The sequence below is a fragment of the Alligator mississippiensis genome, chromosome 2, assembly GCF_030867095.1.
Source record: "Alligator mississippiensis isolate rAllMis1 chromosome 2, rAllMis1, whole genome shotgun sequence".
NCBI classification, from domain to species: Eukaryota; Metazoa; Chordata; order Crocodylia; family Alligatoridae; genus Alligator; species Alligator mississippiensis.
Genome location: NC_081825.1, coordinates 137,076,644 through 137,092,202, shown reverse-complemented (window position 1 = coordinate 137,092,202; position 15,559 = coordinate 137,076,644).

The following is a 15,559-nucleotide window of genomic DNA, read 5'->3' as shown; positions in this document are numbered from 1 at the left end:
CCCACTCTCCACTAGGGCTCTGCAGCTGTGTATTGCAGCCCTGGTTCCCAAGCCCCATGCACTGCCTGGCTGGGCAGCAGCCTTAGCCCTAGCCCCAGCCCCAGCCCTGCCCAACTCCCTCCCTCCCTATGGGGGTCTCAGTTCCGCACCCCCTCCCCCGCCTCCCCCTCCGCATTTACCTGCGGGAGCTGTTCTTCAGGCTGCTTAGTGCCATGTGCATATACATGCCTGTCCTCTGCCTGCTCCCTCCAGCCCCCTACAAACTGGAACTCTGCCAGCCTGCAAAGAACTCTTTGCAAAACTGTAAATTCCATGGGTTTCTCTGTTAAAATGAGAAATCCACATTTTCCTCGAGTAAAGGGAGAAATCCACATTTTTCTCTGTTTTCCCTTAGGAAATGGAAAACCAGGATCCCTGGTAATGAGGAGGGAATTAGAACCTGTGAAGGGAAGAGTAGAAGATAATCAGCAAATAGGAATATGTGGCTGCCTGTATTTACACAATACAGTAAAAGCTGTGTTAACCAGCATTTTAGTAACCGTAATACTCTATTAACCAGAATTTGCAATATCCTCCAATACAAATCCTCACTTTAGCAACTGGAACCTTTGCTGAGTCTATCCAGCATGCACGTGTGCATCAAGTATTTGCACTACAAGTATGGCACTGTCTTCCACAAAGCTCTCATTTAACTGGACTTTTTAGATAACCGGCACCCCCCTTACCCCACTCATGCCAGATAACAATTACTTTTACTGTACATGGTTTCATTTACCTCCATCTTCACTCCTCTTGCTTATTTGTCTGCTCTAAATTAAATCACCCTAATGTTTTAAATTCTCATGAAAGTCTCTGCCCATTTACAGCTGTACTGAGCAGTCTCCAAATCCTTCTGCTCTATACATTGTTAGAAGTGAGAGTTAATCAGAATACAGTGCTGTATTCAAGATGAGGAGGTGCTCCTGGTTCATGTAGAGACAGAACATTTTGAACCATCTCTTGATGAAACACTGTCTTTGATTTGACTTGGGGCAACAGTTGGGTTTCGAGCAGTGTGGAATGAACTGTCCCTAGAAGGGAATGAAACTCTTTAAAAGCCCACTTTCACACTTTAGCTTTGTTAGATCACATGCCTGGCATATGTGAATCCAAGCTTTAGAGGATTAGTGGCTGCTTATTGCAAATGAGTTTCTTTAAAATCCTGATAAGCAAAGATCTGGGAAAAAAATTACTGGATAGAATAATGCAGATACTTTTTCAGGATGCAGTCACAGTTGCAAGTCCAGGGCTATTGGTTGGTATGAATTCAGGTATGAATTCAGGTAAAAAGAGTAGCAAAATAATGTAGAAAACACATGGTAAGGAGTTTGATCAAGGAAAACACAGGAGTATCTGGATTTTTTAGACAGACTCTTCTTTGTGGAATTATGCTGATCTAGCTTTCCAGATAAAGAAGGCAATACTCTCTTCTTCCAGAATGTGACTGATAAAGTACATTATAGTCCTCAATACTAGAAATATACAGTCCTTAAAATATACAAAACGTTTTAATCTGACACGTTAATTCTGGACTATTATAAAACTTAAAAGATATGAGTATCCTTATTTTTGCCCAACTCTTTCAGGCAATATTCAGCATATACTCTTTGTATTTCATTGATGCAGACTAACATAGGAATTGCCAAATTCATGATCTGTCTAATGCAGTATTCTATCTTTAATTGTGGCTGGCAATAGGGAAATGGAGAGGTCTTCAGGGGTCATATAGTCCTGTGACTTGCACTCAGCAATCTCATTATCTCCCAGTTCCTTGCAAAAAAACCCAAAAAACAAAAAAAAAAAAAAACAAAAAAAAAATCCCATAGCAATAGCATACTGTTATCTTATATTCAGTTTACAGTTCACAATATTTCCCAGCTCCTTTTCTGCAGTACCACAATCTAGACAATTATTCCCCAATCTGATTTGTACACAATTGTTCCATCCTAAGTACACGACTTTGCACTTGTCTTTACTGAATTTCATCTAGTTTGTTTCAGACCATTTCTACATTCACTGAAGTAATTTTGAATCCTAATCCTATTCTCCAAAGTGTCTACTCCTTTACCCTCCTTGGTATGAATTCCAAATTTACTAAGACAAATTTAATGACTTGAAGGATAGAAGTAAGATAATGAACAGAACAAAATCCAGGAAAGATCACTGGGGAGCCACTGATGACTACCCTTTGACCACAATGATCCAAGCAGTTATGTACCTACCTTACAGTATTTTCATCTAGACGCTATTCCCTTAACTTACAAATAAGAATGCCATGGGAGACAGCATCAGAAACCCTGCTACACTGAGATATATCACATCCACTGCTCCCCCCTATTCACAAAGCCCATCTTTTCATAGAAAGAAATTGGGTTGGTTAAGCATGACTTACTCCTGAAAAATCCATGTTGGCTGTTCCTTATCACCTTATATTCTAGCTACTTAGAAATAGATTCTCTGGTGTCTTGCTAAAGAATCTTTCCAGGTATCAAGGTTCGTCTGTAAATTCCTGGATCCTCCCTTGTCCCCCACCCTCTTTTTTTAAAGACGGATATAATGTTTGCTCTCTTTCAGTCATCTGGGACCCCACATGACCTCCAAGAGTTCTCAAATACAAATAGCCAATAGTTCTACAGCTACCACAGCCACATACTTTAGTCGTCTAGGATGAATCTTGTTTGGCCCTGCTGATTTAAATATGCAGTTTGTCTAAGTTTTCCCTGTTTTTCCTACTCTAGCCTGATCATTTCCTCCCCATCTTTGCTATTAAATATCTTTAGCCGAAGATTTAAGTAAAGGCATCAGACAAGTCTGCCTTCTATAAATCATCCATTATTAGATTCCTTTCTCTACTGAGTGATGGACCTGTACTTTCCCCAGTCTCTTTCTTACTTCTTATATGCTTTGAGAATGCTTTGTGTGCACATGTGGGTGTGTAATGGAATTTCTTGAATTGGTTTTTAAATTGGCCACCTTTTGGTTTCACTGAACGCCCCTCTCTTTTGGACTGACAGACAGCAGAATATCCTTGTCTACCTTTTCTAGAGGATTCATCCTCCAGTTGTACTTCCCATCATCAAATTTTCCCTGTGACTTACAAATCAGAAAACTGGACAGAAGCAGCATTTCACAGATATCTTACATCATAATAAACTGCTGGATATTCTTTAGATAGTGATGGTTACATTCCAGTCAGTTTTGTCTAACAAGAAACCTAGATATTATGATTTAGGAGCAGAGAAAATTTGTGACCTCAATGAATGAACTTAAATTTTTGTGATTTTGTTAAAAAATACATGCTTGTAACATCCACAGGTGAACCTTTGGTCAATTCCAATTGCTTTTTTGATGTAATAGAGGAAAGGCGTTTCTGCTTATCACCTCTGTTGTTGGCATTAGTTCTAGAGCTTCCAGAACGGCAGCAGGAGAACATAAGTATGAAGGATAGGAAAATCCTTTCTTGTTTATTTGATATTACAGTACCAGTACTCAGAGGCCTCAATTGAGCTTTTTAGCTCCCTGACACAAAGTACTCTACAACCACAAAAGTGATACTTCGCAAAAAAGTTTAAAATCTAAATTAACAGGTCAGGATTAAAGACCAGATTTTTCAACATTGCTTATTTCTTCCTTAAGTACCTAGATAAAGGGGCCAGATTTTCAAAAGTGCATTGTGTACCAGAGCTCCCTGTGTTCCCAGTGGGCCATATGTACTTCTGGAAGGGAATTCTCCAAAGTCACAGAAGGACCTCCCTACGGCATTGCATCTCTTACCTTCCAGTTTAGTGCTGGACTGTCCTTTAGGGAACATTCCAATGCTTTAGCATTACACCATAGGTTTACCTCTTTAATAACCCTCTAATTTGCCTTCAGAATGTTTAGTAATTTTTTTCCATATCCAATACACAGTATTTTGAATTTTTAGCAAAGCAACATACCATTCACATTGGGTTTTCCCCCAACTCTAGATCCTAATTTGATCACTGCTCTACTATGGTAATATAGACACATATTCAGGAAATGGACACATGGCTGTGTCACTAGCTGCTTGTGCAACAGACTTAGATGACTCCTCCACTTAAAAACATTGGAACCATGTAAGACAGTTCCCTCCTCCTATTAATTTCTCTGCACTAATTTATAATGGGTATCAAAGCAGTCCGACTTCCACTGCTGTTAGGAGCAAACAGATATGTAAATGAAGGTTGAAATAGTCCGGGATTACTCTGGTGAGCAGATACCACTGGCCTAAAATATTGGAAGATAGTGCTTTTCTTTCATACAGCAGTGCTGTACAAAAATGCAATTAAATTTGCAGCAACAACATTTAATCCTGGTGTCCCTGAAAGAGTTAACATCTAATCTAAGATTTGTTTTCTTTGAGTGACAGACAATTTTCAAAGACTGCCGTTTGTCAAGAAGTCATTCCCTTCTTCTTCCTGAAATCTCTCTTTGATACCAGTGCAGGCAATTTCCTCCTGGTGATGGCACTGGAGACATGAGATACCCTTGTCTTTGACAGCTAAGGACATTTGTTTCATTTGAGCTTTTCCCTTATCATTGACAACAATAAAATTGTCAAGTGTGTGATTTGAAACATCAAATTCAGTATGAACTTTTTGTGTAAGCAAGGGACATGGGACATAATAACTTTTTCTCTTGTCTGCACTGATATATGAGACATATAGATAGACAAAAAGCTAGATTGACTGATGCATGTAGGTTAACTTCTGTATAGACTACAAACTCATTCCAGGATTTATGTATTTGGAAAGAACAAGGTTATAATGAAGAGATATTTTGAATCTAATGATACCATTTCCTTCTGTCATCAAAGGTTTCAGGTAACAACCAGAAGGTTCTTGGAAGGGAAGGAAAAAAAACGAAGACAAGAGACTTTAGAGATGGAGCACAGGAGAAAATCTCATTTATTTGCAGACTTTGAAATTTTGGCTGTCCATTTATGTTAGTGCTATTTCCAGAATGGACAAGTCAAATCCATGCAAGTGGATCCAAAAGGAAGGAAGGAAAGAAGGAACACAGTTCCTATACTCCTTGTGAATAGATGATTTTCAGAAGTGTTTAGTAAGTGTCAGAGCCTTCATTTTTGGGTGTGCAACTTGAAAGGCCTTAAAAGAGCCCGATTTTCAGAGGCCAGCTATTCAACCTATTCTGGAACTCAGGCCCATTAAGATGACCCTGTTTAAATATATATACCTACATGGAAATGCCCCAAATCATTGGCCATGCTTGAAAGTCTTGATCTTGAACTGATAAACAGAAAGCTGGCATGGATAACTTGTTTGTAGAAACTGGTTTGTAGAGTGAGCAATGGATCTGTTAAAGGAATCATGACATAAATTCATATGACATCAATTAATTCTTTGTGAAATTTAGGTATTGGGTCTTTTACAGTGCACCTCAGCATCATAGTACTAGACCAGGATGCTGGGGCCAAGAGAAGGTGAACTAAACACTTTTATATAGTTTTGGTGGTACCCACTCTGGAGAAGACTGTAAAGTCTTGTTTTGTGAATGCCCACTTAAATGCCAGCTTTGATAAAAGATAAAATGAGAAATCTCAATAGTGGAAATGGAAAAATAAAGCATGAAGAGATGAAGATAGTAATTGGAGGATTTGTCAAAAACTCACTTGAAAACTCCCAGTATGTACTGAGAAATTATTTTAATTCTTCCTCATGCTGCATTTACTCCAAACACTGCTTCAGAGAGCAAGCTGGGTCTTTATTACAGAGCTCAACGTGATATAAAGCAAAGCCTGTTGCATGGGCAGTCCTGCCAAACCTTATGATTTTATGAGTCACTCTTCAGCCCAGTTCATGAGATTTAAAAATAATTAATTTTCTATCTTATTTGTGCTGTTCAGTATTGTTTTCAAAGCTTCTTTCAATAGCTGTGAAGCCTAGAACAGACCTTTCTCCCTGCCCCTTTGTAATGAAATCTGAGATTCCCACATAGATATGTGATTTCGGGAGCTGGAGCTCTGAAGAAAAAGCACAGCACTGAAGACGCAGGAGAAAGTCATGCAAGTCGGCACCACTGAGTCAAACCTCTAGAATTCCTTGTGCAATTTTTTTGAGTTAGCTGGCATGAAGGGGTGGCTTCAGGCAGGATACAGAAAAGGTCTTTCTCTGGTTCCGTTGCTTATAAAACCTCATAAAGGGGTGGGTGACCTCATTTGGGACCTGCAGGGCAGGGAATGCAGATACTTTGCAGTAGCTATGAAGGGACCAAAGGACTGACCCTTTGAACAGAAGAGCCCAATTACTTGGGCATTTTATGACAGTAGCAGATTTGAGCCAAGAAATGTAAAGGCATTCTTTATTATGGCAACTACCTAGGTCAACATTTTAATATTATGTTTACTATGACAGTATGTTGAGGATTCAGCTGATAAGGTGGCCCAGTGGTACTTGGCACTATACAGACCCAGGGCAAGCAGCAGTCCTTCACTTGAAGAACTTGCAGTCTACCTAAGACCTGGGAAGGGAAATAGAAAGAAGGTGACTCACTCAGGGTTACCTTAGCAGAGTCTGGGATCCAGGGTTGTGGCCCACTTTTGCTAACCCACTGCAAAGCATTCCATGAGAGCATGCACCATCTACAGCCAGACCTACACCCAGTAACATCAATCTCCTGTAGAGCTGGCAGTAGGCACCAGCACTCCCAAAATGATGCCAACGAGCTTGTCATTCCTCCAGCCTCTTTGAAACCCATTACCTATAATTCATCCAAGTAACTAGGATGAAATGCCACACAAGATGATTTTCCTTTTGCAAGAGTGTCTTAAAATGTGGTCCTTGATGCCAGTGACTGAATTTGTGGCACTGTTAAAGCCTTGTTACACTTTATGCTGAAAGCCGCACAAAAAGCAATCGGCTTACTGCTGTTTGGCTTAGCGGAGCAGTCATACCTCTGACTCCTTCACTTGTACAGCTGTCACTTGCCACTAGAAGCTTGGTGAGCAGGGGCAGGACTAGGAACTAGGAGTAGGACTGGCTTGCTGTTCCTGCCAGGCAGAGAGTAGGCCCACCACCATGTTGTTGCACCGAGATGAAAGAAACCCAGGGGAGCAGCTTCTCTAGAGCATTCTGGTTTCGCTGAAACTGATACAGTGGCTCTGCACTGAGAGCAGGACCCTTGGGTTTAAGCCCTGGCAGCCCTGCTCTCAATGTGGAACTGCTGCAGCTCTACAAGACCAAGCTGCTTCCCTGGGGCTCTCTGGTCTCATTGAACTGAGGCAGCTCCCTACTGAGAGTGGGGCTGCCAGGACTTATGCCCAACAGCCCCGCTCTCAGTGGGCATGTCTACACTTGCAATTAATGTAAAGCAATAAACTCTGGAGTTTACTGCTCTGGAGTTCATTGATCCTGGACGTGCCGTTTGTATGTGTGACTAGGACTGCAGCATGTTGAGCCAGGTTGGAGCATCCCTGGCTGATAGGAGGTCTGGGGGTGTGCCTGCCAGTCCAGGGCTGCCCACCCCTAGTTCAGTGTGTTGCAGAGAGGCTGGTTGGGGCACAAGGGTGCTCTGGTGTGGGACTAGCTGGCAGGCGACCCCCACACTGAAACACCTTCATGCCCCAGCCAGCCCCATCAGTATCTATATGTGGGCTGCTGCAGAGTAAAAAGCTCCATACCAGGATAATACTTGTATTTAATTAATTTACTTTAGCCTAACAGATGCACAATGTTTACTGCAGAGCTAATTAGTCAACACCGCAGTAAATGCTTCATGCAGATGTGCCCAGTATGGAGCTGCTGTGTCAGTTTTAGCCAGACCAGAGAGCTCCAGGGAAGCTGCAGCCCTGGAGTTCACTCAGTGTGCCTGGCTGAGCTCCCCAGAAAGCTCCTTGCTATCTCCGGTGGCCACAGTGCCTCCCATCACTGCCTGGACCAGTTCACTGCCTGAGCTCCAAGGGGCCCAATCCTTTTTTTTCTCTGGACTTCACTGTCCTGTGTCACCACTAGTAGAAGCTGTGTGCTGGTCTGAGCGGTGCTGGGAGGCATCACGGCCACTTAGTACTGCAGTGCTGCAATGCTCACTTTGCCCAATGTCCCCAGAGGTGAGGCTCCTTGTCTGGCCCTGCTGCTCCCAAGTGTCCCTGCTTGCCCTGACTCAGGAGGAGCCATTGTATTCTGAGATGCTGAAGGACTTCAACTTGGGTAAAATATTTGTCTAGAATGAATGAAACAGGAGCAAAATAAGGCAGATTAGAGATAATCCTGCCCTGGAGTGGCATAACTTTAAAACAAATAACAAATGCTTTAAACCACTTTAATGGTTTTAATGTGCAGCCAAGCCAGGGTTTAAGAGCTCCAGAAGCTGCCTAAAATTACCATGTAACACGGCCCTAAGACAGACTTCAGAATCACAGATAAAACTAGAATCTATTTTTATTTCACAAAAATTATCCAACGGTAAAATTATAGTTTCTATCATTAGCACTATGACAGTTGGAATAAAACTTATGACAATAGTAAGATTCAGCTACAGTATGTTAATTTAAAACTTCAGTAAATCTGTCAGGAATGCTAGTCACAGTATAAGAACTGTAACAACATTGTTGTAAAACATATTTCACTGCAGTCTATCTATACTTTTTCTACTGCTTGTAAAGTAGCTATATGTCAATTCAATAATTACAATTATGGGATTTTTTTTTTTCCAAGTACAGATTTTGCCATGCAGCTTCTCTCAGGTTTTTTCTTTGCTTGATTCCCCAAAGTGAAATGGACTGACAGAAGAATAGAAATGACTGGAGGAATTAAAAAAATGGAGAATATGTCAAATATATCCAAAGTATGTATATCCCAAGTATGTATGCTTAAGCATTATGGTGGAGGTAGCTGCTCACAGTAAACCATCAGTTTAGGACTTGATCTCAGCATCCACTAGAGTCAATGGGAGTCTTTTTAGAGATTTTATAGTCCTTGGGCTAGATTTTATAAAATGATTCTTAAAGGCATTTAAATGTCTAAAAGATAGAGATAGGTCCCCTGGGAGATTTACAAAAGTCTCTCTACCTGATATTTTTTCAAAGCTGGCACTTAGACAATATTTCTTATTAGAATCTGTAAATGGCTCTTTGAATTGTACTCATTTGTTGAAATATTCATTCAAAACATTATGCTAATTTATTGCAGCTTAGAGTTTACTCACAGGTGATTAGCTGTGAAGACTTTTTTGAGAATTTGTTCTTCACAATTTGCTATATGCTCTGTATGGACCTTAACTAGAGATTCTCCCTACATAACCAGGAGCCCTTGCAGCCACTTGACAGGCTGAAAGGTGCAAAATGCATTACTCTTGCCATGTCCAGACAAGTGTGCCTATGTGATTTGCGAAGCTGCAGATCCATCTGCGGTTCCAGAAACTGCATGCGCCATACATGCAAGCATTCACTGCACAGTCGGTTTTCTTGACACTGGGAGATCCTGGTGTCAAAAAAACCTGTAGCAGAAAAAAGTGGGGTGGTGCATGTGGTGGCAGCATGCACTGCCCATAACCGGAGCCTGGCCAGTAGGAGCCATGCTCTGGCTGCTGGCCCATCTCCACATGCCTGGATCACCCCAACTACAGCCCTGGGAGGCCCCCAGAACCCCAGTTAAGGCTGCTGGGACCAGACCAGGTGCTGGTTCCAGTCTCCTTTACCCCACCCAGGGTAACTAGCCATGCATCAGATTGTGTGTACCCTGGTGTTCCCTGCGGACACTATGTGCTGCTGCTATCTGCCCCCAGGAAAATGCACATGCACACTGTCTGGATGTGCTGTCTGAGTGTAGGGTGTAGCAGACTAGGATTCTTAGTGTGTGTCTACACAAGATATTTATTGCACAGTAGATTAATTAGCTGCACAGTAAACTTCTTGGCATCTACACATGTGCCTCTATTAGGCTGGAGTGAACTAATTTACTCCACAGCAGGATAGTACTTGTAAATAGAAGTACTGTCCAGCTGCAGAGTTTTTTACTCTGCAGCAGCACATGTGTAGACACTCCCCTGGCTGGCTGGGGTACAAGGGCACTGCCTGCCTGCTAGCCCCACAGGGTGCATCCAGACAAGCACACAAATGCCTCTTGCCCCATCTCAAGCCCCTTTGAGATGGGGCAGGAGGCATGCGTGGGAATGAAAAAATGTTCCCCATGCTACAAATTTGCAGCACAGGGAGAAAATTAGACCCCTGGATATCCAGGGGTCTAAAAAAATGAAGTTAAAAAACATGGAGCAGGGCATGGTTCCAGACCATGCCCTGAGGCAACCAGAAGCTGGGTTGTCCATGGAGATGTTCTGGCTGCCAGAGTGTCTCTATGGTTGGCCCTTCACACTGGTGCTCAAGCAGCTGCTTCAGCACCAGGTCTCTGGTCCCGTAAGTAAGGGGTCGGGGGGTGGAGGTTGGAGGGGACAATGGGGGGACCCCACTAGCCCCCCCCAGCCCCCCAGCCCTGCCCTGCCCTGCCTCGCCCCATCCCCCACCTGCCCCCCCAAGCCCTCCAAGCCTATTTCTGCCCAGCCCCTCCCCCTGCCTGCCCCCCAACCCCCCAATCACTTTTCTGCTTGGCCCCACCCCCCACCTGACCCCTCTGACCCCCTGATCACTTTTCTGCCCAGCCCCACCCCCCGCCTGCCCCCCGAGCACCCCAGATCCCTGTCCTGCCCAGCCCCACCCCACCCCACCCCACCCCACCCCCAATCTCCCAAGGTCCCTGATCCCTGCCACCCACAGTATCCCAGTTTAAAACAAAACAAAACAAAACAAAACAAAACAAAACAAAACAAAAAAACCCAGCACTTATCAGCAGTTGTAGCTTCTGTTATGATCACTGGGGGCCCGCCTGCAGAGTGCAGGGCCGAGGGACAGCCCCAGTGGCCCTGGGGCTGAGATTCAGATCCAGAATGAAGCTTCCATCATGTTCACAGTGTTCATATTTGTGGGCCTGGTCCACAGTGATCTCTTCCTCCCCCGCCCCCCCCAAGCATATAGGTATTAGGATACCCACAATAGGGCTAGGGACAGAAGTTACACATAAACTGCTTTAAGTGATCAAAAACTGGTTTAAACCTGTAACAGAACAGAAGCTCATTGCACATAAACTAGTTTCAACATGGCTGAAATCGTTTAAGATGAACCTGGATGAATGTAGTATCAGACTTAACTGATTTGGGTTAAACTGGTTTATGCAACTTCTGTCCCAGACCCTTTCCTGGTTCAAGTTAAATCACAATCCCCCCAGCATACTTTCCAGCCCTTGGCTGGACTGTGCTGTGTGCTCCAGAGAGCAGGGCTGGCCCTGCCTCTCTGTTCCCTAGCTGAAGCAGTGAGGGCTGGCTGACAAAGGGATGGGGGGGAGGCAAGCCCAGCTAGAGATGCAGCCTAGTCTGCAGGGGTGTGATTGCCTCACCCCCTTCCATGGAAACCCTGGCTGGGGGCTGGGGCTAGGGAGGAGGGGTTAAAACTCCCCTTCCCCCACTCAAACTTGTAGCTATTGGCACCTGTGGACTACAAATCCCAGAAGCCCTGGAAGCAAGAAGAGGAAGTAATGAGCAACCCTGCAGAGTCCTGCTGCTGTAATTCTGGACTGCAAATCCCCTAGATCTTGGGGCAGCAGGAAGAGGAAGTAAACACATAGCTAGAGAGCTGTGCTTGAGTGCCCCCTGGCTTCTAGCCTGAGACATTGCAGACATCTGAATCCGGCCCTGGATCTGGTTTCCGGGTTTTCTGGCAGCCCCAGATCTGGATATGGCCCCGGATCTGGTTTCCGGGTTTTCCGGCAGGATGGGTTTCAACACTGACAAGTGCAAGGTGCTGCACTTGGGGAGGAAGAACCAGCAGCATACCTACAGGCTGAGGAACTCCCTTCTCGTCAGTGCAGAGACAGAAAAGGATCTTGAAATCATTATTGATGCCAAAATGAACAAGGGCTGGCAGTGTGGGGATGCAGTCAGGAAGGCCAACCACACCTTGTCATGCATCCACAGATGGATCTCGAGCAGGTCCAAGGAGGTGATCCTCCCCCTTTTTGCAGCACTGGTCAGGCTGCACTTGGAGTACTGCATCCAGTTCTGGGCTCCGCACTTGAGGAGGGATGTGGACAACTTGGAGCGGGTCCAGAGGAGGGCCACTCGCATGATCAGGGGTCAGCAGGGCAGGCCCTACGAGGAGAGGCTAAGGGACCTGAACCTGTTCATCCTCCACAAGAGAAGGCTGAGGGGGGATCTACTGGCCTGTTACAAACTAGTCACAGGGGACCAGCAAGCATTAGGGGAGTCCTTGTTCCCCTGAGCACTCCCAGGAGTGACTAGAAATAATGGTCACAAGCTAGCAGAGGGTAGATTCAAACTGGACATCAGGAGGCGCTACTTCGCAGTCAGGGCGGCTAGGATCTGGAACCAACTTCCAAGGGAGGTGGTGCTGGCTCCTATCCTGGGGGTCTTTAAGAGGAGGATAGACAAACACCTTGTTGGGATCATTTGACCCCAGTACTTTTTCCTGCCATGGCAGGGGGTCAGACTTGATGATCTATTCAGGTCCCTTCCAACCCTACCAACTATGAAACTATGAAACTGTATCCTGAATCAAAGGTAAATGTCTGTTAACTTCTGTTTCAATTTAACTTGTGCTGCTTAGACTAACCTGCAAAGACTAAATTGATTCAGCCTCAGGCTTTTTGACTGTACCTAGCCTAGAAGTGCTATTCCTGCTATATGGAGGGGATACATAGTACACTTCTAAACAGATAAGGCAACACTTTTGGCCAATGATAGCTGTCTGTTGATATGGGCAAATGAATGCAGAGCTTGGTGGAATTTACGTATACAAAACTCAGATTCAGAAGGAACAGCAGAGATTCATCTATCCTGGGTTTCTTACTCTGCAGGCAAAGCTTACTGCACCTCACTGCTGGATGATGGGAGAGCAGGAATAGCCTATTTCCTATGGCAAATGGCTATCTCCAGGATGGATACAGACCAACAAAGCCTAAACCTGTGTAATTTAAACTAGTCAAGTTTCACCCTGTTTTTTCAGTTGGGTGAAGCTACCCCACTTTTGGGAGTTTGCATTGTGTCTCTGTTACTGTTTTTTATACCAGATGAGTGCACTGATGTAGACATTTCATCTGTCCATGCTTTCAGAAAATACTCTGGAAGCTTTTCAAAAGAGTTCAATTCCCAGCCTCTCCATTTGCTTCAATTGGACTTGCTGAGCTCCTTTTGTGAGATTTGGCTTCAGTTCAAATAGGAGTCAAACTCTCTTGCAAAATATGGCTCCTAAGATCTATGAAAAGAGGGAGTGGGCTGTGCTTAAGATCTTGCTCATAAGATTCTCAGTTATTTAACTGCAAAATTTATTTTCATTTTTGGTTTACAATATTGATGCTGCTCTGGCGCAGTCTCAGACTGTTATATTGAAGGATCATTCTTTTTAGTTCAAAAACACTGCCATGCCTAACTGCAGTTATTGATGACTTTGTGCTCCCAGTCTCTTCTACTGTTGTGATGCTGGTATATCTGGGCCCTGCCACATGTTCACATTAAAGCAGGATAGAAACCAGCTCTAAAGTTGTTACACATTTTCAAGCACTAAGTTTGTAGCTGGTTGGTTCTCTTTATAACTAGATGGACATTTTAATGGTGTGGCAATTAGCATGTGTGGCCAGTCTAAATTTACTGAGCAATTAACCAGTTAATTGTGTAATATATGTAATGTGTGGCAGGGGCCTCTGTGTTGTGAGAGTCCCCCTCAGGAAGATGTGGTATAGACGGACAGACAGGGCTTTTCTACCTGCCTAGCTACAGCACCATCCTGAATGATACCAGTTCAGCTGACAATAGCCCTCTTCTGTCAGCAGAGATGCATCCATACCAGGAGCTCTGGCATCTTGAGATCTTCTCACCTCCCTAGCCAACCTACCTGTTGCCTATAGGTGGCCTTAAGAGTGCAACCCACACTTCAAAAGAGAATGAAAATGGAAGAGAAAAGGAGTAAGCAAAGGTAAGGTGAAGTAGCATGCCTGTGTGGGTGTTCCACGGACTGTTTACATGACTACCTTGAGTCACAGGAGATATTCCTCCAAGAAAGAAAAGAGAAGGAAATTAGAAAATACCTATAGAACACCAGGAGAATCAAGGAGAAGATGGCGACCCAGGGACATTGTTCCTAGCATGCAAGCATTCTAGCCATCCTGCACCCATGCTTTCCAGGTTATTCAGGGGAGTACAGCCAGGAAGATCATTCAGAATGTTGTGCTGTGCTCTCTCTGTGCCTTGGGCAGCATTAATGGTGCACCACTCACTCGAAAATTAGCTTGCTTTTGTTTTTAAAGCCTGTTAAAACATTCTTATTTGAATTGAGTTTTTGAAAGCTTTAAAGACTCCATTGCTTTAAAAGAAAGTTACATCTGCTGATTGAAGAAAGGGGGATCAATGCTAACAAAAATTACTCAGTTGAGGCAAATGCAGCCTTGTGAATTTTTTTGCAGTCATAGGAATGTAAGTGATTAAAATGAGGTTGGAGAGAGAAAAAGACAGGCTGTTCTGTTACAAAAAAAGACCAGAGAAAGACACCCTTCTAGTACTCATTATGTTAAGGGGAAAAGACTTCACAGATCTTTGGCAAATATTGGGCAGAGCTGAATTAGTGCAATGAGACCACTGGACATCTGTATAGCTTTGTCTGCTGTTTCATTCTAAACTAAGCCTCTTCATAAAAGACTCTGGTGGTCAGGGTCTGCATTAAAAAAAATGCTACCCAAATCCACATTATGTGTGTTACAAGACTGTCTAAGAAGCTTCATCTGAGATTAGGCTCCATTCTGCAATAACCTAAATAATATTCAGGCCCTTGTCTCTAGTGGGTTATGGAATAGAGAAGATCCCACACAACTTACTGATTCGTTTGATGCACTGGCTGGGGAAATTTTTAGCTACTTGCACGATTTCACAATGATTACACACTTAATTTATACAACACAATTTTATTTTAAAATTATTTGCTATGCATATAACACTGCTTAGCTTTAAGAAATACCACAAACATTAAGAACACAATAACTGCATATATCAGAAACAATGCTCCAAATGCACTTCTTTAAAACAATTACAATTACAACTAAAAGTTAAATTTGAATCAATACTATTATTTTCATGATATACTTACAATCCTAGAATTCCAAGAAGCCAAACACCTAAATATGTTTCATTCCTCAGTAGTACAATTTAATGGGTTGGCCTCAGTAGTATGGTTCAATGGGCTCACCTCAGCAGTACGGTTCAATGGGCTGGCCTCAATACTGATAGGACTAAGTCCCCTTCCTTCAGTCCCTTTCGGGCGCTCCACGGCTTCAGCGTGAACTAAGAGATTCGCGTTCACGGAGAGAGTGGTTCAGGTGATCAGTCTGATCCGGCCTACACTTGCAATTCTTCCTTCGATATTCTGCAAGTGAGGTTACCTCCAAACTGGGACAGTAGGTTACAGTTTTTATTGAGTGAGTTGCCGTCT